The following is a 26945-nucleotide window of genomic DNA, read 5'->3' as shown; positions in this document are numbered from 1 at the left end:
AAAATCTAAGACGTATTGCAAAAACAACTGCTAATATTATATGAGACACAGTCTCTTAAAACCAGTCATTTCTACACTGAAGAGCCAAAGAAGTTGGTATAGGCATGCGTATTCAAATATAGAGATACGCAAAGAGGCACAATACGGCGCTGCGGTCGGCAACGCCTGTATAAGGGAACAATCGTCTGTCGCAACTGCGACGGCTATTGCTGCTATAATGGCTGTTCACCAAAATTTGAGTGATTCTGAACATGGTGTTACAGTCGGCCCCCAAGCGATGGGACACAGCGTCTCTGGGATAGCGATGAAGTAGGGAGTTTTCCGCACGACCATTTCATGGGTGTGCCGTGAATATCAGAAAGACGGTAAGACATCAAATCTCAAATTTCGTTGCGGCCGGAAAAAGATCCAGCAAGAACGGGAGCATTGACGACTGAAGAGAATAATTCAACGTCACAGAAGTGGAACGGTTCCGCAAATTGCGGCAAATTTCAATGCTAGGCCATGAACAATGGTCAGCGAGCGAAACATTCAACGAAATCGGCATGGGGTTTTGGAGCCGAAGGCTCATTCGTGTATCCTTTGTGACTGCATGACACAAAGCTTTTCGCCTCGCCTGGGACGTGCAACACCAACAATGGACTGCTGATGACTGGAAACACGTTACCTGGTCGGAGGAGTCTCGTTTCAAATTGTATCGAGCAGATGGACGTGCACAGGTATGGAGACAACATCACGAAAACATGAGCCCTGGATGTCAGCAGGGGACCGTTGAAGCTAGTGGAGGCTCTGTAATGGGGTCGGGCGTGTGATGAGGGAGTGATATGGGATGCTAGATACATCTAGATACGAATGTGACAGGTGTGACGTACGTAATGATCCCGTCCGATCACAATAATTCAGTCGTGTCCATTGTGCATTCAGACGGACTTGGGCAATTTCAACAGCACAATGCGACATCCCACACGTCCAGAATTGCTACAGATTGGCTCCAGTGACACTCTTCTGAGTTTAAACACTTACGATGGAGGAATATTATTGAGCAAATCTGGTATGCCTCGCAATGTGCTGTTCCGAAAAGATGTTCACCCCCTGGTACCCATACTGATTTATGGACGGGCCTGCTGGATTCGTGGTGTCTATTTCCTCCAGCACAACTTCAGATATTAGTTGAGTCCTTTTCACATCATGTTGCGGAACTTCCGCGTGGTCGCGGAAGTGCTACACGATATTAGGCTGGTGTATCATTGCATTTAATCCCATTATTAATAACAGTTTGATTCTCCATTAATCATATTCGTTTATATTATTTTGTTTTGGCAGAAGAGCCAACACCGTGTTACGATTGGAGGCAAAAATCCACGCCTTTTAGCTCACGCAGGCTGGCGTGAGGAGGGAAGAACTATGCTGACGTGAGGTCTCGAACATGACAAGGAATGAGAATTCAGAAAGCGGACGTAATTAGTTTGATACTTAATTTTAATCCATTAATGACGAACATCACTCTGGACTGTACATGATTCACAATATTATCTGTTCAGAATACATTCTTGAAGTAATTATAGTAACTGAATATGGCGCCTTGCTAGGTGGTAGCAAATGACGTAGCTGAAGGCCTTGCTAAACTGTCGTCCCTGCAAATGAGAGCGTATGTATACAGTGAACCACCGCTAGGAAAGTCGGCTGTACAACTGGGACGAGAGCTAGGGAGTCTTTCTAGACTAGACCTGCCGTGTTTCGGCGCTCAATCTGCAAAGACTGATAGTGGCAACACGCAGGTCCCACGTATACTAACGGACCACGGCCGATTCAAAGGCTACCACCTAGCAAGTGTGTGGTCTGTCGGTGACACCACATAACAGGTTTGACATTGTAAACCTAACAAACTTTTCGAGAGGTCTATCTGTGACAAGTCTTTTCTGTTTAACATCTTCGAACGGTATCTTCTTCAGGAGTTAATGGGTGGCACGTTTGATCTCATCCTATCCTTAGCTTTTTAAGAAGTATTGTGAAACAAAGTGCACATAATCCATGCAGTTCTACTACTCCCCTACCACTCTAAACAAGCAAAAAATATCTTTTCTTAGTTTATGCTAATGGTTTAGATATATATTAACCAAATTCATATCACTTCATTTCGGTATCATAATCTTGTCATTGGTTCATATATCTGGATCCCAGGAACCTGGCCGCATCGCAGTGTCTTACCACCACACGCTGCCTCCAAACGCGCAAGCTAAATAGTCTTTGTGTGGAGCGAGCGGCGTTTCCCTCTCGTCGATTGGCTATTTCGCCGTCGCCGGGGCCCGTTGCAGGCCGTTTCCCATCACGGCCGGCCGGTTAACGAGGCGAGGCGCAGCCGTTGGGGCGAGGGCCGAGGGGCTGCCCATAGCCCCTGCAGGCGCCGCCGGGTAGGCCGCCCCGCACGCCACGCAATCGCCGACCCGAGTCCGGTTGCGCCGGTCCCACCCGGTCGGTCAATGCGGGGCTGAGTGGGCTGCACCGCCGTCGGGCCCCTGCTAAGCCGGACGCAGCCGCGCGGCGCGTCCATCTGCAGCGGCGCCGACCGGCCCCGAAAGTAGTGCGTCCTCTGATGAGGTCCGCCCCGCTGACGGATTAAAGCCGGCCGCTCGGTAATTGCCAACTCCGCCGTGCGTCGCCGTGTCCACGGCCGCCGACCTAATTTGCCAACTCAATTCCCGGCACCCGCGCTGTCAGCCCTACCCGGAACGCGCACAAAAGCAGACACCACTGCTGACCCCGCTTTGTCGTTGCCCTCGGCAGTCATTCCGTCCCGAAGGGCTGCTTTTCTCTACGGCGTTTATCTCTGAAGAACGCTCCTTATCCCTGTCGCTTCTCGTTACAGTGTCTAGAGGCGCCGGCTTGATGGAACTATGTATTCTGTACAAAAGACAACATGGGCAGAAGGCCTTTCACCAATAATTGTAGCTACAGGAAGATCTGACCTAGTCGGTGCGTCAATTTAGAGAAAGGGGACAGTGACCATGTTGTCGTCATAGCGACTTTCGTTACTAAAGTTAATAAGAAATAAGTCTAGGAGAATATTTCTGCTAGAAAGAGCAGACAGACGGTTATTAGCATCCCACATAGACAACGAACTGACATTACTTAATTCCAAGTAGACGAACGTAAAGAAATTATGGCTAAAGTGAAAATGGACTATCAATTGTACTTCTGGAGAAGTCCCAAGTAAGTGGATTAAGGATTGGAAAGATCCACAGTGGTTGTACCAGAATACGCGAAAAATCCTGAGAACTCTTAGACTGTTCCACTCTCTGTTTAGAAGAGAACGAGCAAATGACGACTGGAAAAAGTTAATAGAAATTTAAGCGTTTCTCAAGCGATCATTGCGAGAAGCTTACATCAATTAGCACGATCATACTCTTACATCAATTAGCACGATCATACTTTAGCAACGGATCTTCCCGGAAACCTAGACAATTATGGTCTCTAGATAAAATTCCTAAGGGGGTCTATCCAGTCACTCGTTGACTAGTCTGGTGGGGCAGTAAAAGACAGCAAAAGAAAAGTCGACGTTCTAAATTTCACATTTAAGAAATCATTCATGCAGGAGAATCGTACAACATACTGTATTTTTACCGTCACACAGACTCCCCTTAAGAGTACATAGTAATAAGTATCGCCGGTGCATTGAAACAACTGAATTAGTTGAAAGAAAATAAGTCGCCAAGTTCTGATGTAACTCCAATTCGGTTTTACAAACCATACTCTACAACAACGGTCCCTTACTTAGGTTGCATTTATCACGGATCTCTCGCCCAGCACAGTGTGTAAAGTGCGTGGAAAAAAGCGCAGGTGATTCCTGTATACAAGAAAGGTAAGAGAATAGACCAGGAAGTAAAGACCAATATCTTTAACACCAGTTTTCTACAGAATCCTTGTACACATTCTCAGTTCGAGTATAATAAATTTCCTTCAGAAGGAAAAGCTTCTATCCACGTATCAGCACGGCTATAGGACGCACCGCTCGTGCGAGACTCAACTTGCCCTTACCCTGCCGGCTGTTAACGAAGGTAGAAACTTAAGGAACAGGTATGTGAGTGGCTCGAAGACTTCTTCAGTAACAGACCCCAGTACGCTGCCCTCAATGGCGACTGTTCAGAGAATTTTAGTAAATTGTGGCTCATCTGTGGAGGAAACGGCATGTAGGACACTAATGGGTTCCACCGTTGAGTACTGTTCAGGTGTTAAGTATTCGGACCGGATCAGATTAAAGGAAGATACCGGAGCCGTTCAGAGGCATGCTCCTGAGTTTGTTATCGGCAGGTTCGAACAACATGTAGGAATTACGGAGAAGCTTCAGAAACTCAATCGGCAACCACTGGAGGGAAGGTGATGTTCTTTTCTAGGAGCAGTATTGAGAAAATTTTAGAGAGCCGCCATTTGAGGCTGAGTGCAGAGTGATTCTGATGCTGCCAAAGTACATTTCGCATAAAGGCCATGAATATTAGAGAAATTAGGGCTGTTACGCTGGCAAATAGTTGATTCTCTTTCGCTCTGCTTCAGAATCGAACAGAAAAGGAGACAACTTGTGGTAGTACAGCGTACCCTCCGTCACGCTCCACACGTTGGGGTGCGGAGTAAAGATGTAATTGTTGATATAGAACATATTTTGAGACATAGTTTCAAGACACGAAACTATATGAAGGATGGTCAAATGTGGTCGAATTGAATCAGGTGAAAAAAATGGTTCAAGTAGCTCTGAGCACTATGGGACTCAACATCTTAGGTCATCGTCCCATAGTTAGAACTACTTAAACCTGACTAACCGAAGGACAATACACACATCAATGCCCGAGGCAGGATTCGAACCTGCGACCTTAGCAGCAGCGCGGTTCCGGACTGAAGCACCTAGAACCGCTCGGTCACATCGGCGGTCCAATCAGGCAATGCTGAGTATGGCTTAAAAGTAATATGAGAACTCTGTGCTACTTGTAGTTGTGATTGCCGAGACATACAGAATGAACGAAGACTCCACCGACCTACTTGCCGAGGGTTTACGTGCTCCTCGCCGGTTGTGTAAGCCCAAGTGATATCTACCGGCCGCCCTGTCATTCTCTACCTTGAGGTGGATGCGGTATGAAGGGAAATGTAAACACACCGCTCTCCCGACCGCTTTACAGTCTCCAGAACGTGGAACCACTACTACTCGGTCAAGTAACTCCTCAATTGCTATTACGAAGCCGAGTGCAACGAGTAGCAATCCTCCCACCAAGTCAAAGTTCTGGCTGTCATCTACGTTGATCACCTCTTTTTGTTAAAGAATTTGTTATAGCAATTTGCAGTTTCGTTAAGTAAAGCGGAAAGTTATTAAATCGGGTGTGCTGGTCTGCAATGGTACTGGGACTGAGAACTCATGTCGCGCTTGCATCTCAAAACAGGTGTAGAAAAACACTTTTTTATCCTTCAGCCCCTCCTATGTTACCTTCTAAGCTGAGCTTCTTCACCTTTATTCGAAAATGAGAAAATTTTTCTGTACTCCTGCTTCACTTAAACAAAAACATTTAATTAACTTAGCCGGCCGTTGTGGCCGAGCTGTTCTGGGCGCTTCAGTCTGGAACATCGCGACCCCGACGGTCGCAACTGCCTCGGGCATGGATGTGTGAGGTATCCTTAGGTTAGTTAGGTTTAAGTAGTTATAAGTTCTAGGGGACTGATGACCTCAGATGTTAAGTCACATAGTGCTCAGGGCCATTTTCTAATTAACTTAAAACTTTTCTGAACGATGATTCGAGAATAATTTTAAATATCTGGTTCGTCTGATACATTGTTACTGAAAGTGTCAAAATTATACTGTGGTATGGAACTGAAGAGGCTCCATTGCTACCATTAAAACTTCCTGTGTGAGTGGTGAAGTGTAACAGTAAATGAAATAAGAAAAGGAAACGGCGTATTCTGCCAAAATCAAATGTCAAAAAAATGGTTCATATGGCTGTGAGCACTATGGGACTTAACATCGGAGGTCATCAGTACCCTAGACTTAGAACTACTTAAACCTAACCAACCTACGGACGTCACACACATCCATGTCAGAGGCTGGATTAGAAACTGCGACCGTAGAGCTGCGCGGTTCCGGTCTGAAGGGCCTAGAACCGATCGTTCACAAATGTTGAAAGACAGATACTAAACAAAGGAACATCTTCTGCATTTGGTTTAAATCGTCAATGGCTACGTAAGCTGGATTGAGTGAAAGCAGAATTGACAGGTGTAAAGAGCTGCTGAGTGTATCTTCTTGTAAACCGAAAGCTAGTGTTTGTTGTAGCAGATCTATATTTTGACATTCATTGGCCGTATTCAATGCAGCGGATATAACTAACACATTTCGGTCGTAATATGGCATAGTCCCTCTTGGACTAAACACTTTAAGAGCTCAAAATGCAGCTGTTTGCAATCTGAACTCTTGACGTGGATAACCCAAGAGAGGCTATGCCAAACCACGGCTGAAATGTATTAACTGTATTTGTTGCATTGAAGAAGGTCACTCACAGACCAAAATCTAGTTCTGCTACAATAAATGCAAGCGGTGACTGATTGATGCAATATCCTTCATCAGCTGATATTTCGGTAGTGTAATTATGATCTATTCAGTTTCTTACGACTATCAACCCTTCTCTCCTTAAAAATACGTTCATAACAGTGAATAAGCCTGTGATAAGCAATAACAAAAACTAGTAACACATAATAAAGCTAATTTAATAATCACCAGATGCAAAGTATGGTGATATGGTGGCGGAAGATTTGGGAGCAGCTCAGCTTAGATTCGTTTTGCCGTTCTTCTAATGCATTCAGTGAACCCATACGCGAGGTGCATATCAGCAAACTCCTCACCCGTAAACGTAATCATAATTCTTTGGTGTATCACTGTTAGTGCCCAAAAAATACTGACGGAAAATAAAATCATAAACTGTAACGGGTTGTACTAAATGCAAACCTGAGCACAACTTGTTAGTGAGGGTATTACTGTTGTCAACAGCAGTTACCGTGAGCTAATGGAAACACGACACACAGGGCGTACAGTCGACAGCTAAACTGTTGTTCACTGTTGTCATTGAAAAACAGATAAAAAAAAGCTAACTGGGGCAGGAAACCGATGGAGTTTAATAACTTTATAAGGAGGTGTCAGAGACGGAGGGGCCTCTTGTAGCAAAATACTCTACAAGGTGTCGGTTTAACAATTAGCACACACCTGAGAAGCTACAACATCGGAACGCGGTGACTTGTACGGTGTATCGGTTGCTCCGTATGATATCATGCGAAATGAAAAAGCGAAGGTGTGCAATGAACTAACTGACTAACTGAATTGAACCGATGTGATCGAAATGAACATGAAATATGAGTACCACATTTCACAGAGTTATTGAAAATGGTTTCCATTAAGTTACTAAACGAAGCGAAAGGTCGCAGTAACTATCCAGTTTATTGTTAAATTCATTTAAATTATTCTACTTGTTGAATAAACAATACAGTCAGTTACAAGAGCGTACAAGGATGCAGTACCGTGTAAGAAGGACCTTGGTGCAGATGGGGAGTTTGAGATGGAATAATGCAAAATCTAAGTTCACGAATATCATCAATGATTGCAAAAAAAGCGAATAACCGAAAAAAGACCCAGAAAATTATAAACAAGCATCCCTTCACTAGTTTAAGCGCATTTTGAGATCATCTAGCTGGCTCTGAATTACTTAGGACGAATGAACATTTGCATTGAAAGAAATAGATCTGTGGTCTGTGGCTCGTCGCGACTAACGCTAATGCTCTGCATGCTTACCACTCTTCTGACACTCATGTGCTGAGTATGCCTGTGATAGTGGCTGTGAATTTAAAATTCAGCTCCAGTGTCTGTGATCACCTATAAACTGAATTCATCTGCCTTCCTTCCCTGACAGCCTGAGAAAGAAGTGTACTCTTTCATGACCGGAAGCGATTACTCTCACAGACGCTCTGAGACTAACGAAGGAACATGCCAATTGTCACTAAACTATCTTCATGAAACATGTCAATGTGGACAGGGAGCAAATTGTTGCAATATAGACTTTTCTGCACGTTTGCTTTTAAGGGGTAAAACACGCCCTGAAAGGTAATTTGCCGTAAGACGTTCTGATTGAATATATTCGAAACGATGATGAATAAAAATTATAAAATTTGATATGTAATTGAAGTTCTTCGGTACTGTATAACAGATTTTGTAGCAATATGAAAGTTTGCAAAATGTACCACCACTGTCAATTAATTTTAAAAATGTAAGCTTATGTTAAAGCATAAATTAAAGACGCTACCCACATCCATAGATAATAAAGCCCATTTCTCAAATATTCTTTTTAGAAAGTAAGCTGTACACAGCGTTCTGTCCGAGTATTTCCAACATACTTAAAGAATCCAAATATTCGTTATTAGTCTAGTTATACATTTACTTATATTTATTTTACTTTTTAAATTATTTTACTTTTTACAATTACTTTTGGTTTTTAAATTAACGTTTCAAATCAGTGTATTTCGTTAACTGGAAATAACAAGTGATTTATTATTATGACACCAAAGCATTAAAATGCTAATAATCTGTGAATAAATACTTAAACCAACGTTTTCTTGCACCACGCTCTTAAAATGAACGGATTTTTTCACACAAAATACACAACAGAGAACAATATAAAACGAAAATCAGCAGGATTCCTAATTGTCTAGTGTGATGCTTAAAAGTACCGTAATTTGCAAGAGGCTCATTTCCGTGCAGGACTTACTAGTTACAGGCCTGCTCGTTCACCGGGTCTCTACCTGCGCGATTTCTGGTTTTGGGGCCATTTCAGAAGTATCGTCCGCACTGAGAGTGTTCTCATACAGCCTGGCCGATGTGAACGTGTGAGACAGAACAAGATACGGTAGAAATACGCATGCGTTGAGGCACATGGAAAGCATTTTCAACACATACTGTAACAGAGGCTTCATGGTACAGCCGGTATTGGACCGCAGTGTCTGTAACAATTTACGACAGAAAAACTGTCTCCAGCATGGAAACCATGCACAATTTCACTAGAGCTTTTTGTTCCGCATCCTCTCATCTATAAATCCATAGGGTTTGCACATGGTGGAGAAAATCTCCCTCTATAGAATCTCATGCTAGTTTGGGAAACCATACTTTGGTGAGACGTGTTGCACTGTTAAAGATTGGTGCGCTGAACACAAACGCCACACCAGACTGGGTCAGTCAAAAGAGTCTTCTATGGTGAGCACAGCCTTGACACGGAACACATCTTGATATACGGAGGGACAAAGATCATCTCGTCAGCTTACACGTACTGGGACTCCATCATTAAAGAAGCAGTAGAAATGTGTATAAGTAACGAACTGATCAACAGAAACACGGGATTCAAAATCGGTAAGGCATGGGAACCAGCGTTGGCGGTTCTAAGGCATCGTCGGTCACCACAGACGGGGAATCAGAGTCCGCACACTTAAACTTGTTGCCAATAAAATGCCCGCTCGGACGCTGCGCCACTATTTGCGAGACGTATTCCCCACGTCGTGAATATGATGACCGTGGCCCATTTCTCCGGCATGGATGTCACTCTACTTTATGATGTCTACGACGACGTTGTAGCGCCACCCCTTGGCCCTTGTGCTGTTCTAGCGAGCCAGCGTATATACTGGAGAGCAACTGCAGCAAAACGTCAGTAAGAACCTGAGGAAGACAGCAGCTTTCTCGTTGAAATATTATGCAGCTTTCACAACATTATCTGGCGTGACGCCTGTGAACCAATCAAGCATTTTAAAATACATTATGTAATCAAAAGTATCCGGACACCTGGCTGAAAATGACTTACACGTTCGTGGCGCTTATCATCGGTAATGCTGGAATTCAATATGGTGTTGACCTACCGTTATCCTTGATGACGGCTTCTACACTCGCAGACATATGTTGCTGGGAGTTGCTAGAAGGCTTCTTTCGGAATGGCAACCCATTCTTCACGGAGTGCTGCACTGAGGAGGATATCCATGTCGGTCGTTGAGGCCTGGCATGAAGCGGGCGTTCCAAAACATCCCAAAGAGTTCTATTGGGTTGAGGTCGGGATTCAAAGCAAGCCAATCCATTACAGGGATGTTATTGTCGTGTAACCACTCCGCCAGAGGCCGTGCGTTATGAACAGGTGCTCGATCATGTTGAAAGACGCAATCGCCATCCTCGAATAGCTCTTCAACAATGGGAAGTAAGAAATTGCTCTAAACATCAATGTAATCCTGTGCTGTGACAGTGCCACGCAAAACAACAAGGGGTGCAAGCCCCCTCCATGAAAAACACCGCCACCTCCGAATTTTACTGGTGGCACTACACACGCTGGCATATGAAGTTCACCGGGCATGCGCCATACTCACACTCTGCCATCGGACCGCCACATTGTGTACCATGATTCGTCACTCCACACAACGTTTTTCTACTGTTCAATCGTCTAATGTTTACGCTCCTTACACCAAGAGAGGGGATGTTTGGCACTTACAGGCATGATCTGTGGCTTGTGAGCAGCCCTCGACCATGAAATCCTATTTTTCTCACCTCCCACCTAACTGTCTTAGTTTTTGCTGTTGATCCTGATGCAGTTTGGAATTCCTGTGTGAGGGTCTAGATAGATGTCTGCCTATTACGCATTACGACCCTCTTCAACTGCCATCGGTCTCTGTCAGTTAACAGACGAGGTGGGCCAGTATGCTTTTGTTCTTTGTGTGTCCCTTCACGTTTCCACTTCACTATCACATCGGGATGTTTAAGAGTGTGGAAGTCTCGCATAAGGATGTATTACACAAGTGACACCCAATCACCTGACCACGTTCGAAGCCTGTGAATTCCGTTCAGTGGCCCATTCCGCCCTCTCACGATGTATAATGATTACTGAGGTTGCTGGTATGGAGTACCTGGCAGTAGGCGGCAGCACAATGAACCTAATTTGAAAAACGTATGTTTTGGGGTGTCGGGATACTTTTGATCACATAGTGTACCTTTTGAGAAAGTAAGACCTTTGTTAACCTGATCTCGAGACAGTCACAAAGCCATTTGGGGCTTCAAAAGGAGATTCTCGAATTATCGGGACAGCTTCTTTTAAAACAATGAAAGGGAGATGGTAAATGTGAAAAGAGCTTTTCGACATCATACCCAAGGACAAGGAGCTTGTTCATCTGGTAACGGTACAGTCATGAGGTTTATATGGCTTTCGATGTTGGAAGAACGATGTGAGAAGATTTTCAGATCCGGTTCTGTTGAATGATTACATCCACTCAACAAACAATGTACTCAAACGGCAGTCAGTTGTACACAACCAATTCTCTTCCCTAAGACTTACGAACGTACTGTCACAAATCAGTACGTGTCACTCTGAAATCCTGCTTCATTTTGTTTTACATTGTGTTTCTTGGCTCGTATAAATAACGTGAAGGAATTTCATTCATTTTGTAAGTAGGCTGTTTAGGTTTTCTTATTGGTAACACCGCTTAGCGCTGTGCTGTGCGCAGTCTGTGTTTAATTTGCATTGTTGTCTGCCATTATAGTGTTGGGCAGTGGCAGCTGGATGCTAACAGCGCGTAGCGTTGCGCAGTTGGAGGTGAGCCACCAGCAGTGGTGGACGTGGGGAGAGAGATGGCGGAGTTTTGAAATTTGTAAGAATTGGTGTCATGAGCTGCTATATGTATTATGACTAGTGTGGTAAATACATTGTTTGTTCTCTATTAAAATCTTTCATTTGCTAACTATGCCTATCAGTAGTTAGTGCCTTCAGTAGTTTGAATCTTTTATTTAGCTGGCAGTAGTGGTGCTCGCTGTATTGCAGTAGCTTGAGTAACGAAGATTTTTGTGAGGTAAGTGATTTGTGAAACGTATAGGTTAATGTTAGTCAGGGCCATTCTTTCGTAGGGATTTTTGAAAGTCAGATTGCGTTGCGCTAAAAAATATTGTGTTTCAGTTTAAGCACAGTCTTGTAATAATTTTTCTAAGGGGACGTTTCAATTTTAAGTGCGTGGTATTAGAAACATAAAGTATTAAGTGTTTATCTACGGGTTGTCATTACTGTAATGATTTTGTGTCATAATAACGAGTTACTTGTTTCTCGTATTTTCAATTAACAAAATTCACAATTGCAAAAAAAAAAAAAAATCCAACGTAAATGTACAATAACAATTTAAAACATGAAACAAATGTAAGTAAAATAAGTAACTATACTAATATGGATGTTTAGATACTTTAAATAGGTATGTTCAAAACAGTCTGATAGCACATTATATACAGCTTATTTTGCAAAAATAATATTTCAAAAATCAATGGAAGTATGCAGCATGAAAATTACTTTAATTAATGTTTCAACAAATATTTACAGTTTTCATAATTAATTCATGTCTGTGAGATATTTAGATTTAATACAAAATTCGATTACAATACTCTCAAGAACGTTAATTACATACCAACTCTTATAAGACAACCATCCTTTGTATATCATCGTGTGGAAATATTCTCTCCAAACATAATATGCCCGAGTATTTTTCACCCCTTAAAAGTGAATTAAGTACCAACAAGTGAGTACTACACACCAGCCAAGTTTCATGAAGAGCGTTTATTGACACTTGTAAGTGTCTTTCTACTCTTCTCCACGAAATCTACCTGGTTCTACTAGCGCTTGAATGTCGCTAACCAGTTATAGTATGCATGCAGAGTTCCGACCAATGAAAAGTTTATAACAAGTGCCACTCTTCCTCTTCTCCTAATGAAACTTCTGCGGCTATGCAATACCTTTAGCTCTCTTAGTAACAGAAGACAAAAATACTATCCCTCTGAATGCATGTTTTCTCATATCTTCTAATGAAACTGGCTCCAAACGAGCACTTGCGAGTTCTCGTCAATGCCACCAGAATAATTATTATGAACAAACCATTTGCTTCCCTGCAAAATTTGTACATACACAGCAGTGACTTTCTTCGGCCTGCGACAGCCGTCTCTCACGCTGAGTGCATCATGTTTTTTCCTGCCGTCACAGATTTTATCTTTTCTAAAGGGCTTTACGCACCTCGCGTTGTGAAAATAACGTCCCTGGCCCATAGCTGCTTGACTCCCAGCTCTCAGCAACAACATTTATACTGTGTGCCTACCGTGCACCGAGGGTCTTGTTTCTTCTCATAGCAGGTTGGCTATCTCACGTTTCAGAAAAATAAAAGGACGCATAACCGTACAGATACAAAAACAAAAGTACTTTTTATATTCGTAATCGTTGGTATTAGATTTCTTCGTTTGCACAATTTCGTGCAAAAGTTTAATGACTTGGGTATATTCGTCTAAATAACGATGTATTAATGTTCTTAGTTAAAATAGCTAGTTGTTTCTACGGTTTCCATTCTGTAACTCATAGGCTAGTCTGGCAGGACAGTGAAGGATAGCTAAAGTAAAATTAGAAGTTTCAAATTTCGCGATACACCGTGGTTTGGTCGTTGCATAGACTCCAGTCTAGGAGACATAGTAATAAGCATCCCAAATAACTGAGAAAGTGGGAAGTAAGTAAATCTCCAGGTCCTGATGGAATTTGATTTTACACTACCGCACTGGTCCCTTACTTAGCTTGCAATTGTCGCAAATCTCTCGCCCAGCGCAAAGTCCCGAGCGACTGGAGTAAGCGCACGTGATCCCTTTACACAAGAAGGGCAAAAGAACGTACTCACAGACCAGTCTTCTTAACTTCGGTGTTCTGCAGAACTTCTGAAAATTTTTCGTTTCGAAGATAATAAGTTTCCCTAAGGGGGAAAAGCTTTTGTCAGCAAATCAGCACGGTTTTAGAAAGTACCGCTCGTGCGATACTCAGCTTTCCCTTTTCTCCCATGAGTGAAGGGCAACAAGCAGATTCCATGTTTCTAGATTTCCGAAAAGAAGTTGATACGATGCCCCACGGAAGGCTACTACGAAGGTACGAGTGTATCGAACAGTTCCCGAACATTTGACTGGCTTGTAGCCCACTTAAGTAATAGAACCCAGTATGTTGCTCTCGATGGCGAATGTTCATCTCAGACAAAGATATAATGAGGAGTGGTGAAGTGTGATGGGACAGTTATTATTTCCTATGTACATAAATGAGCTGGTAGACGCTATAAGCAACACTCTGGGGCTCTTTTCTGGCGATGCTGTGGTGTTTGGGAAGGTGTCGTTGAGAGACTGTAGGATCCTACAAAATGATTTGGACAAACGTTGTAGTTGGTGTTCGAATACAATATTAGTAGTACAGTATTACTGTGTGTTGGTTGATTCAGTCAAGGCGATTAAACATACGGGCTGAACCGGTCAACATAGTAAGAAATGGAATGGATATGTACGGATTGTAGTTGGGAAGGCAAATGGTCGACATTGGTTTATTGGGAGAATTTTAGGAGAGTGTGGTTCATATGAAAAGAAATCCGCATGTAAGACACTAGTAAGACACCATTTTTCAGTGCTGTTTGAGTTCTTGGGATCCACACTAGGTCGTATTAAAGGAACACTTCGAAGCTATTCAGAGGCGGGCTGCTAGATTAGTTAGCGGCCGATTCGAACAACACGCAAGTGTTACGGGGTCTCGGGAACTCAAATGTGAATCGCTGGAGTAAAGGCGATGACCTTTCCGGGGAGCACAACTTACAGAATTGACATTTGAGGATGACTGCAATACGATCTATATTCCGTCAACGAATATTTCGTGTGAAGACCACGAAGATTAGAGGGAATACGGCTTGTAAAGAGTCATACAGACAGTTATTTTTATATCGATCTGTTCACGACTGGTACAGGAAAGAAAATGGCTTATAGTGGTACAAGACATGTTCCGCCACCCACCATTCGGTGGCTTGCGGAGTATGTATGTAGATGCAGATATATGTATGCAGATGTAGAAAGGTTAAGGAAGCAGCCTTGCAAAAACTGTGCCCTAGCAATCCTCGTTACTGACGTAGACATGCCACATAAATCTTCAAAGATAACGTAGTATGTTGTGAGTAAAGCAGTTTTCTTCAATGCGCCGTTTGAATAGGGTCCTCTTTCCTGAAAAGATATTTTCTGCATACTGTACTAGTATTGATAGTAATAGATGCAGTTGCAAGAGTTATACGCGTTGCCATATCAAATGTTGATCCGGACGGAACCGTCCCCCCCCCCCCCTCCCACTTCCTCGAGAAAACCGCTACAGCCAAACATCAAAATTCTTGCATGTGGCTGGCTGGGCCTTTGGTGTCCAACTGATCGAGTGACATATTGTTTAACACACTAGATTCGCATTTTGGGAGGACAACGTTTCAAATTCTCTTCCAGCTATCCAGAGTTTTGTTTTCCGTAGTATCTCTACATCATTCCAGGAAATACAGACAAGATTTCTGTTAAAAACGCTCGGCCGGTTATCTTCTCATACTTTCGTAATCTGAACTTGTGCTCCATCTCTAAAGACCGAGCTGTTGACGGGATGTTAAACTTTAATCTTCCTTCCTTCTGCAGTGTCAAGGCACGGTGACATTCGGTCGCCTGACAGCAGTAGTTATGGCCACTTATGAAGACCTCATGTAATCCACGTTTAACGCTGCGGGATATCGGTGACTTGCCACATGGCGAAAACATTGGCATGAGAAAGTAACTGGAGAATTACTAAGAACGTCGATCTCACACCAGCCGGAAACCAGTTACATGTGAGAATGAGTGACAAAATGTATTCGACAGTTCAAGATAGTAACGACGAGCTCAGTTGGGAGTAAGACAAAGAAAGAATACGAAAACTACTGAGATGATTCGAAGGAGCGAGAAGGAGGAGAGGCGAGTAACTAAACGTTACTCCGACTCCGCTGAGAGTAAAGAACTGGAGGAAAACAAAATCTGCCGAGTCCTTCAGGAACTGGGTGCGGGCAAGAGAACATGTGAGTTACGAAACATTTCATAGAGCTGCCGAACAGTACTCGTATAAGCGTTATTCAGTGATGAATACAGAGTTATCATACGCTTGTAACGCTAAGAGAATTAGATTAGGAAATGAGACAGTAAAAGCATCCAAGTATTCCCGTTTGGCCAGCATTTAAACGTGGTGACCAAATTGGAGATGATATAAACAGCAGACTGGAAAGAGCAAGAAAGTCGTTTCCTAACAAGAGAAATCTATTAACATCGAACTTAAATCTCAATATTAGGATGAATTTTTCTGAATATATTTGTCTGTCGTACAGATTTGTGCGCAAGTAGGAGCAATGTAACTGAGCGAAAAGGCAAGGATGAGGTAGTCGTGGTGCTTTTCTTCAAAAGGCGTTACACTTTGACTTCAAAAACCCTCATTTACAGTAGTCAATAGTATTCAAAGTCAATCACCTTCAAGGTAAAATAATTTCAAACTGTGAAATCAATGTACCTCCAAAACGTGGACTGCAATTACAAAATGCACATACAATAATTTAAGGAAGGATGTCCAATTAAATAAATTCAATAATACAGATTTACAAATCCCCAATCATAGCCGATAATTGCCTACAAAATAACGAGACTATTGATATGAAATGTTTTATTTCAAAAATATACATATTTAGTTATTGTAACTCTCAATATACTCCACTCCTCTATCCCTACAATGCTCCAAGCGGATTTTCCATGAATGTACAGTCTTTCTATATGAGCTCTTTTTTCTTTCACTACTTCTACAGACTGATATCTTGATCCTTTTAATTTAAATTTGACCTCAGGTAATAGACAAAATTTACATGGCGCCAAGTCAGGTAGATAAGGGGGTTCATCTAGCATTTTATTTTGTACTTCACTAGAAACGTCTTAACAGATAATGCTCTATGAGGAGCTGCGTTCTCTTGATGTAGAACCAACGAGTTTTTCTTCCAGAAGCCATATCGTTTTTTCTTCATATTTTCTCACGGAGTTGAGAAAAAACCTCTAAGTAGTTATGTTGAGTAAAAGTGTGACTTTCGGGCATACAATTCCGTCAACACCGAAAAAAAGTCATCATCGCTATGAATCTTTGTGGATTCGAGCTTTCTTCCCCTCACAATAAAGTTGAGCCCTTCCAATGTATGGACTCGTCCATGGATTCCGGTTCATTAAGTGATAAACTAAGAAGCATTTTCATTGATATTCAAAATGTCACTACAAACATTTTCACAAGCTTCTTTTTTGTTGAATTGTGAGAAATTTCTGCACCACTTTCGCCCACGTTTTTCTCATGGTATACTGATTATGTAAGCATTGCCTTACGCATTTCTTGTCAATTCCTACGATTTCAGCTGTGGGTGGAATACTCAAACTACGTTCTTATCAAATCAGATTAGCTATTTTTTCGATATTTTCGTAGGTTTTTATGTTGAAGAACGTGGGTGCTTGAGTCATCCTCAGTGTGTTATCGGTTATCTAGCGAACGTTATCATTCTTATGACTGCTTTGATGTGGTCTGAAAAGAATTCCTGTCTCTTCATCTCGTGTAACACTTGACAAAGAAAGTCCTCAAAAATTTTTTGATGTATTCCAGCCTCTGTCTTTTTTACAGGTTTTACCCTCTGCTGCTCCCTCTAATACAAATACAGTGGAAGTAGCTCCCTGATGTCAACAGATATCCTGTCATCCAGTCCATTCTCCTTGTCAGTGTTTTCCTCATATTCCTTTCCTCCCCTATTCTCCACAGAACGTCCTCATTCCTTAGCTCATAAGTCCACCTAATTTTCAACATTCGTCAGTAGCACCACTCACAACTGCTTTCATTCTGTTCTGTTCTGGTTTTCGAACAGTCCATGTTTCACTACCATACAATGCTCCGCTACAAACGTAAATTCTTAGAAATTTCTTCCTCACATTAAGGCATATGTTTGATACTAGTAGTTCCTCTTGTCAGTAATGGCCTTTTTTTCCTGTACTAGTCTGCTTCTGATCTCCTCTTTGCTCCGCTCGTCATTTGTTACTTTGCTGCCTAGGTAGTATAATTTCTTAAACTGATCCACTTCGTAACCATCAGTCCGGATGTTAAGTTTGTCCCTACACTCATTTCTGCTGCATCTCATTACTTTCGTTTTCTTCGCTTTACTCTCAACCCTTATCCTGTGCTCATTCTGTAATCCCCTATGAACCATGCTCCTTTCCGTTTGTGGGGAGGCTTGCGTGCCTCAGAGATACACATACCCGTACCGTAGGTGCAACCACAACGGAAGGGTATCTGTTGACAGGTCAGACGAAGAGGGGCAGCAGCCTTTTCAGTAGTTACAGGGGCAACAATCTGGATAATTGATTGAACTGGTCTTCTAATACTCACCAAAACGGCGAAAGCTATGCTGGTACTGCGAACGGCTGAAAGCAAGGGGCAACGGCAGGCGTAATTTTTCCCGAGGGCTTGCAGCTTTACTGTATGGTTAAGTGATGATGTTATCTTCTGGGGTAGAATATACCGGTGGTTAAATAGTCCCCCATTTGGATCTCCGGGCGGGGTGTACTCAGGAGGACGTCATTATCAAGAGAAACAAATCCGGCGAAAAAAGTGGTCCAAATAAAACATTCATATTTCTTTACGTACTAAACGAACATGTAATAAAAATAGGAGTTCCTGTTAAAAAAAACGCTGTTGATATCGGTTTGACCTATGGCTGCGCCATCTAGCGGGCCAACCAGAGCGCCATCTGGTTTCCTCCTTCAAGCTAGACGAGTTTTGTTCTTTGTAGTTTTTTCGTTTGACGCATATTTCGTGAGATATTTGGCCCGGTAACGATCAATGAACCACCCTGTATATTGCGCCTAAGGACCACGAAGATGAGATACAAGAAATTAGGTCTCATATAGAGAGTCGTTTGAGAGTGGAACAGGAAGGAAGATGACAAGTCGTGGTATGGGGCATCCTCCGCCACGCATCCTGCGGTGGCTTATGGTGTATCTGTGTAGATGTAGATGTAGAATGAGAGATGAAGTATAAAAGAATTACCTATATAGAATAAAGATATCGCAAAATATGTTGAGGGGAAAGAATCTGCAAAACAAGAACATAAAGACAAAATAAAAATAGGGAAATCCAGTGTCAGGAAAATAAATTAACAATATTGGGATAATTTTGTGAGCAAAACTGAACACAATATGCACAGAAGACAGTCTTTATAGGTGCATCCAAATTTTAACATGCTCGATATTTTTTTTCCTTTTTCGCAAACTAATGACACGAAAACTGTGAAACTTATGTAATTTATCGCGGCTGCAGTACACATTTTTCACCTCGACACAATGATTTCATTGCCACTGGGAGCTATTGTTTATGAGTCTGGTTTCACCACTGGGAAATCGCTGATACATTATGTGATCAAAAGTATTCGTTCACCCTCAAAAACATACCGTTTTCGTATTAGGTGAATTGTGCTGCCACATACTGCCAGGTACTCCGTATCTGCGACCTCAGCAGTCAGTAGACTTCGTGAGAGAGCAGAATGGGGCGCTCCGTGGAACTCACGGAGTTCGAATGTGGTCACCGAGCGAGGTGGTGCAGTGGTTAGCACACAGGACTCGCATTCGGGAGGACGACGGTTCAATAATGCGTCCAGCCATCGTGATTTATGTTTTCCGTGATTTCCCTAAATCGCTCCAGGCAAATGCCGGGATGGTTCCTTTGAACAGCACGGCCGACTCCCTTCCCCATCGCCGGCCAGAGTGGCCGAGCGGTTGTAGGCATTACAGTCTGGAACAAGGCGACCGCTACGGTCGCCGGTTCGAATCCTGCCTCGGGCATGGTTGGGTGTGTGATGTCCTTAGGTTAGTTAGGTTTAAGTAGTTCAGAGTTGTAGGGCACTGATGACCTCAGACGTTAAGTCCCATAGTGCTCAGTGCCATTTGAGCCTTCCCCATCCTTCCCTAATCCGATGAGACAGATGACTTCTCTATTTGGTCTCTTCCTCCAAACAACGCCAACCTCGAATTGGCTCAGGTGGCTGGGTTCCGTGTGTCATACGTCTGTACGCGAGATTTCTACACTCCTAAACATGCATAGGTCCACAATTTTCGATGTGATAGTGAAGTGGAAACGTGAAGGGACACGTACAGCATAAAAGCGTACAGACCGACCTCGTCTGTCGACTGACAGAGACCACCGAGAATTGAATAGGGTCGTAATGTCAAATAGGCAGACATCTATGCAGACCATCACGCAGGAATTACAAACTGCAGCAGGGCCCACTACAAGTACTATGACAGTTAGGCAGGAGGCGAGAAAACTGGATTTCACGGTCGAGCGGCTGTTCGGAAGTTATGCATCAATTCGGTAAATGCCAAAGAACGCCTCTCTTGGTGTAAGGAGCGTAACCATTGGACAATTTAACAGTGGAAAAACGTTGTGTTGAGTGACGAACCACGGTACACATTATGGCAATCCGATTACAAGGTGTGGGTATGTTGAATGCCAAGTGAACGTCACCAGCAGCGTGTGAAGTGCTACAGTAAAATTCGGAGGCGATGATGTTATGGTGTGGTCGTGTTTTTCATGCATGGGGCTGGTACACTTTGTTGCTTTGCATGGTACTATAGCATGGTAGTGTTGCTTCCAACTGTTAAAGAGCAATTCGGGGATGGCGATTGGGTCTTTCAACACGATCGAGCACCTGTTCACAATGCACGGCCTTTGGCGGAGTAGTCACACTACAATAACATCCCTGTAATGGACAGTCCTACAAAGAGTCCTGACCTGAATCCTATAGATATCTTTGTTTTGGAACACCGACTTCGTGCCAGTCCTTACCGACCGACATCGATACTTCTCCTCAGTGCAGCACACCGCGAGGAATGGGCTGCCATTCCCCAAGAAACCTTCCATCACCTGACTGAAAATATGCCTGCGAGAGTCCAAGGTGTCATTAGGGCTAACTGTATTCCAGTATAACCGAAGGAGGGAGCCACGAACTTGAAAGTCATTTTCAGCCATTTGCCCGGATACTTTCGATCACATAGTGTACAATAAAGACAAAACTGGTGATTGCGCAACCACCGAGAGTGTCATTCATCACTGGGGACGGCCAAAAGTAGCTAGGACCCAGTTCGGAAGAGGAGGGGCATGAGGAATTAATTCAAAGCTGGTGTCATGAAGAAACTGCAGCGTCGCGTTCGCCCGATGCGTTGATGCGTTGTCTTAGTGAAATAGCAAGTTTAAGTCTTTCCGTGCCGTTTTTCACTCAATGTTGGAAGGCGTTCCATCTTCAGAACATCTTGGCAGTATGCATCTGTCACATTAGTGCACTTTGCATCGCATTGAGTAAAGATTACGACATTGCCGTTTCAGAACGAGGCCGCCATGTTTCTTTCAGCACTAACGCTTCCACGAGACTATTTTTGGTGGAGGCGGGAGCGTGTGTTTCCATTGAGATGGCTTGCTCTTCGTCTCAGGATTGAAAAATGGCGTCCGTGTTTCATCCATTGCCACAACCGATGAAAGGAATGTCCCATTCATGACATCATCACGGGTCAACATTTTCTGGAAACATGTTACGCAATGGGCCTTGTGATAGTCTGTCAGCATTCACGGAAGACAGCTACAGGGTACTTTTCACATATTCAGGTCTTCAAGCTGGATTGTGCTCACAGGTTCTACGGAAGTGCTATCTTTGAAAGCACTGTGTTACACTCTCATTCTGTGATCCTTCAAATTTCTACTTTGGCTCGATCATGTCGTCAGACAGGCTAGTGTGAGACAAAGATTTTTTTGGTTTATTGTCGTATTCTGCCTTCTAAGAACCGTCACAGCCACGGACGCACATTAAACATTCATGACAACATCAACACATGTCTCATTCCACTGCCTATTAATGTCAACCGAAATCTCACCTCGAAAATGGAGAAAACGAATGATTACTATGTGTTCTATTCGATGTATCACATACTGTCCTTATTCTCACAGCTACTGCTTGTTCTCTGTGCTCCATCTCAGAATTTTTTTTTCTATTTAGTCACTAGTCTCCCGGCTGGTTTGATGGGACCCGCCCTGAATTTTTCTCCTGTGCCTACATCTTCATCTCAGAATAACACTTGCAACCCATATCTTCAATTATTTGCTGGATGTATTCCAAACTCTGTCTTCCTCTACAATTTTCGTCCTCTAGTACCACGGAAGTCATTCCCGGATGTCTTAACAGATATGCTATCATCCTGTTGCTTCTCTTTGTCAGCATATTCCACATATCCCTTTCCTGTTCGATTCTGCGCAGAATCTTCCACACTTTATCAATCAACCTCATTTTCAGAATTGGTATGCAACACCACAACTCAAATGCTTCGATTCTCTCCTGTTGCGGTATCCCACAGACGATGTTCCACTACCATACAATGCTGTGTTCCAAACCAACATTTTTATACATTTTTCCTCAAATTAAGACCTGTAGCTTACCCCTGTCTTTCGCAGGAATTCGAGCACCTTGCATCACTTTAATCTTAGCTTCCAACACGTTAAACATTAAAATATTTGAAAATAATTTTTTTCTGAGGATGGCAAAGTATCATACATATGAAGCTCAACGACTATAGTGGCCTTCTGGGTCCAACGTTGGTTTATCGAGTATTATTTTTTCTACATAATGACACAGTACCAGTTTCTGAGAATACCTTTATGTCAACTGGCTCTGGCCGCGAAAGGCTACTTAATGACATTTGAAAAAACTTCTGGAAAAAGTACAATAAATTTCATCATCAGAAGTTAAAAGGATAGGACACTATAAACAGCTCTGGTGTAATGAAACCCAAACATTACAGGAGGAAACATCTGAAATAGCTAAACCATACGATGGCGATCTCACAGCCAAAAGCGAAGTCCCATATGGATAATGCTTCTACTCTGAAACAAGTTATATACTCTTACAAACAAACAAAGTTCAATAGGAAAACAAGTTCATCAAAGATACAGGCATCGAATTTCTTGTCCTCTACTGTGTAGATAATAATGTGTTGTACAACATATTAGAGAAGAAAGAATGTTCGCAGCTCGTGGTCGTGCGGTAGCGTTCTCGCTTCCCGCGCCCGGGTTCCCGGGTCCGATTCCCGGCGGGGTCGAGGATTTTCTCTGCCTCGTGATAACTGGGTGTTGTGTGATGTCCTTAGGTTAGTTAGGTTTAAGTAGTCCTAAGTTCTAGGGGACTGATGACCACAGATGTTAAGTCCCATAGTGCTCAGGGCCATTTGAAAGATTTGAAGAAAGAATATTCCCAGAAAGTCATAAAGGTGATAGAAAACCAATAAAGGGATAGAAATGTAAGAATGAAAACTAAGTATGCCATATGAGGTGGCGTACCTACAGCTAAGGATTCCGAGAAGGGTGTACCTGATCACCCACAAATTTTGATGTACACAATGAGAATGCGATGGAGGAATAGAAGTAACTAATTTATCCAGGCTTGAGACTATCGAATGAAATTTTTAATACAGTGCTTTTTGCAGAATTCCCTGTAGACAAACGTGATAATGATTGATTTGTCTATAGATTTAATGGAATTTCTAAGTGTAATACGAAAGTATCCATTCGAAAAACAAAAGATATGGCCTTAACCGAACAAATTAATTACTTCAATTACAAGGCGAATGATGTAAGTGACGAGAATAAACTCGACATTGATAACAAACTGAAGATATATCAAGTGATGTGCGGAACAATCAATAGAACAGTGAGAAACGATATTAGGAGAGGCTCAAAGATTAAGTTGGATAATATAATTGCCACTGCCTCTTTGCTATCTCAAAGTAGGGAAACACCTAAAACACAAAAAGTAGAATCCGAGCTTCAGAATGAAATTCTAAGAGGCGTAAAGGGCTGCGCAGGATTAGCCAGACTAAGAGACGAGGACATAAGAGCAAAGGCTTGGGATGTATGTTACAAATGAGATCAAGTGTAGTCAACAAAACAGACAGTTCTGACTTCCTTTACACGCTGGGTGGCTCTTTAATGGTTGCAGGAGCGTGAAGCAAATGCCGTTAATAAATAAATAAGTGAAATATTAATTTATTCTACGTGTAATACCAAACAGTAAAAAAATACATAACTTTGTTGCAGAAGAAACAGCGTCAATTAATAATAGTAGCTTTTAATACTGAAACGTATACATATTTAGAAGATTTATAAATACGTCACTCTTCAACAGAATGCCTCTTCAGAAGACGTCGAGCCCTGGTCACTACGCGAGTCTGTAAATGCTATTCAACTGGAAAATATACAAAACTGGGCTCAGTGCATGAATGTTTGAACTTAAAAAGACCTGCCGATGGTGTTCCGAAGAGGGGATACTTGCATCTCTTTGGCAGTGGCGTAATGGTTAGTGTCAGCGCCCTCGTGCCACGGTAGCGACTGTAGGAAAGGCGGCGACGCAGCTAACAGCGCGCTAATTTCAAAGTGCAGCCGACCGGATATCTACCGATACAGCACTTGCAAGAACGTCAATCTACAAGGAATTCCAAATCGTAGACTATCAAAACAAACTGCAACTTCGGACCTTTAGGTACTAGATCCTTAGGAAGACTAATGAATAGATGGCTGCATACAAGACGGAACAGACTTATGGTTTACACCATGATGAAGGAAAAGGAATTTGAATGTGGTGTTTAGCGTTAGTTAAGAGACTAAGTACCATGGTGTTCCTGTGCATGCTACGACAATTTAACATACTACTCTGCAGTATCCTATTAGACATGGGAGATCACAACTTTTAAGCACATGGTGAGCAACTGTTACGTTTTTATGCAGCCGATGAGCACCTGTTACTATGCAGCTTTGGTGAATCCTATTCTCCTCCATTGCATGAATAAGTTATCTTCACAAACATTTTGACACTTTGAAGGTGTAGACAACGCGACAACCTCCCCTCCATTACTGATTTCTGAACGTTAAGGTGGCCAAATAAAGGGCCTCATATGACGAAGTGGTTTAACGAGCACAGCCTCAGGCAGCACTGATGAAGACAGAGAGCTACATTATCGAAATATTTTGCATGGACGACAGTGATGTCCGACAGAATGCATGAGACCTCAAAATGTCAATTTACCGCCGGGAAATCGGGAAGAATTTACCTGTCTCTTGCTTTTATTCCATTCCTGGTCTTAACTACTTAATATTGCGGGCTAATACATATCAGAGGCACTCTCATCCGTGGGCAGATTTGATACCACAGTTGTAACACGCGAAGTGCTCTGAATTTTGTGTAATCAACGCCACCAGTTAGGGTGCAAGGAGTGCTCTGAAAGGGAAAGTACGAGGGTAATCCCGAATGCAAGGTCTCCTATATTTTTATAAGTACACAGACCTGTTTATTTCTACAAAGGCTTCCATCAATTTACAGCTTGGATATTTACATATTTTTGACGTAATAACGATGACTTTTTTGTAGACGCTGTGGCAGTTTTTGTATTGATGTTCCAATGTCATACCAGCTCGCCGTCATGCTGATCAAAAAGGTATGAACTGTTGGTCTCAGGTGTAAAGTGATATGGCCACGTTTCGTCACCCGTGACAATTGAGTCCAGCAAGTTGTCCTGTTCGGCTGCAAGGCTGTGAAGAAATGCGCGGGAAGCATCAACTCGTTGCCGAATGTGGTCCTCAGTCAGCACGCGTGGCCCCCATCATCCGCACACCTTCCGGTAGTTCAATGTTTCCGTCAAAACTCTGTGAGCGGTGCTTCGGGAAACCTCAGGAACCAACGTGCAGAGATAATCCAGTGTGATCCGCCGATCATCAAGCATGCTTTGCTCAACCTTCAATACTGTCTCCTCATAAATTGACGGTCTCCCGCTCCTTTGTTCGTCGTGAATTTCGGACCGACCAGCTGAAAGCTCTCTACACCACTAACGAAAATTTTGGCATCCATGCACGATTCACCATACACTTCCGTCAATTGGCAATGATTTCAATCGGCGCAGTGCCCTTTGCGTTCAAAAACCGAATGACTGCGCGCAATTCGCATTTGACTGTAACATCCAACGGGAGATCCATTCTCAAAGGCTGCCAAGCCAAGACTGAGCGCCTCAGCCCGGCGTGCGCATGTTTACACACAGCGCGTGAAGCACTCTCCATAACAGTGTGACCAACTGCCACATAAACAGAGTTCCGTACTTGTAAAAAGTAGGAGACTTTACTTTTTGAATTACCCTCGTATTAAACCTGTGAATGCAGGCCTTGCCACATAGGGAGCAACGAGACACGACCACTGTGAGATCCAAAAATTATATATATATATATATATATATATATATATATATATATATATATATATATATATATATATATATATATATATATATGACAAAAATCCGTCAGAAATATTCACTCTGACAACATAAACTGAGCTGAAGCAGTTAGGCAATATTTCCTATCACCTGTATGACTTATGGACATTTAAACCTCAGCGTAATATGGTTTTCACTAACACAAGAGAATTCTAGCTATTACTCGAAGCTTACGCAGTTCTGAAATGAGATTACACCAGTTCAATATTTAGAGCCTCAACAATGCGTCCTTCCGAAGTCAGCAGCAATAGTTGTGGCGGTGGTCGGCTGCTGCCTGCTGTCTTGTATCGGTCAACCGACTAACACTCTGCTGTCGTTTGACAAGTTTAACCAGTCGAAAACTTCCCCAAGTTTCCGTGAAGCGGTAGATTGTATGTGTCCCTAGGCTAAGACAAAACTGCCCCGTCCAACACTCGACAACTCCCAAGAAAACCTCAATTATACATCCGTAATTGATTATATTGGTGTGAACGTCCCCAACTGTACCACACTTAGGATGACATCCCTCTACGTTTGCTCTCGAGATTAAAGAGAATACCGTTAAAACCATGTGTAAATGTACAGTAAAATGCTTATGAAAGCTGTACGTCTAAGGGTTCAAGCAAAATGTTACCACCGTTTTACAGTTTTCCCCGACAAAGGGTCATTATTAATTGTTTCTCATATTGAATTA

The sequence above is a fragment of the Schistocerca gregaria genome, chromosome 7, assembly GCF_023897955.1.
Source record: "Schistocerca gregaria isolate iqSchGreg1 chromosome 7, iqSchGreg1.2, whole genome shotgun sequence".
Lineage (NCBI taxonomy): Eukaryota > Metazoa > Arthropoda > Insecta > Orthoptera > Acrididae > Schistocerca > Schistocerca gregaria.
This window is presented reverse-complemented; position numbering follows the sequence as displayed.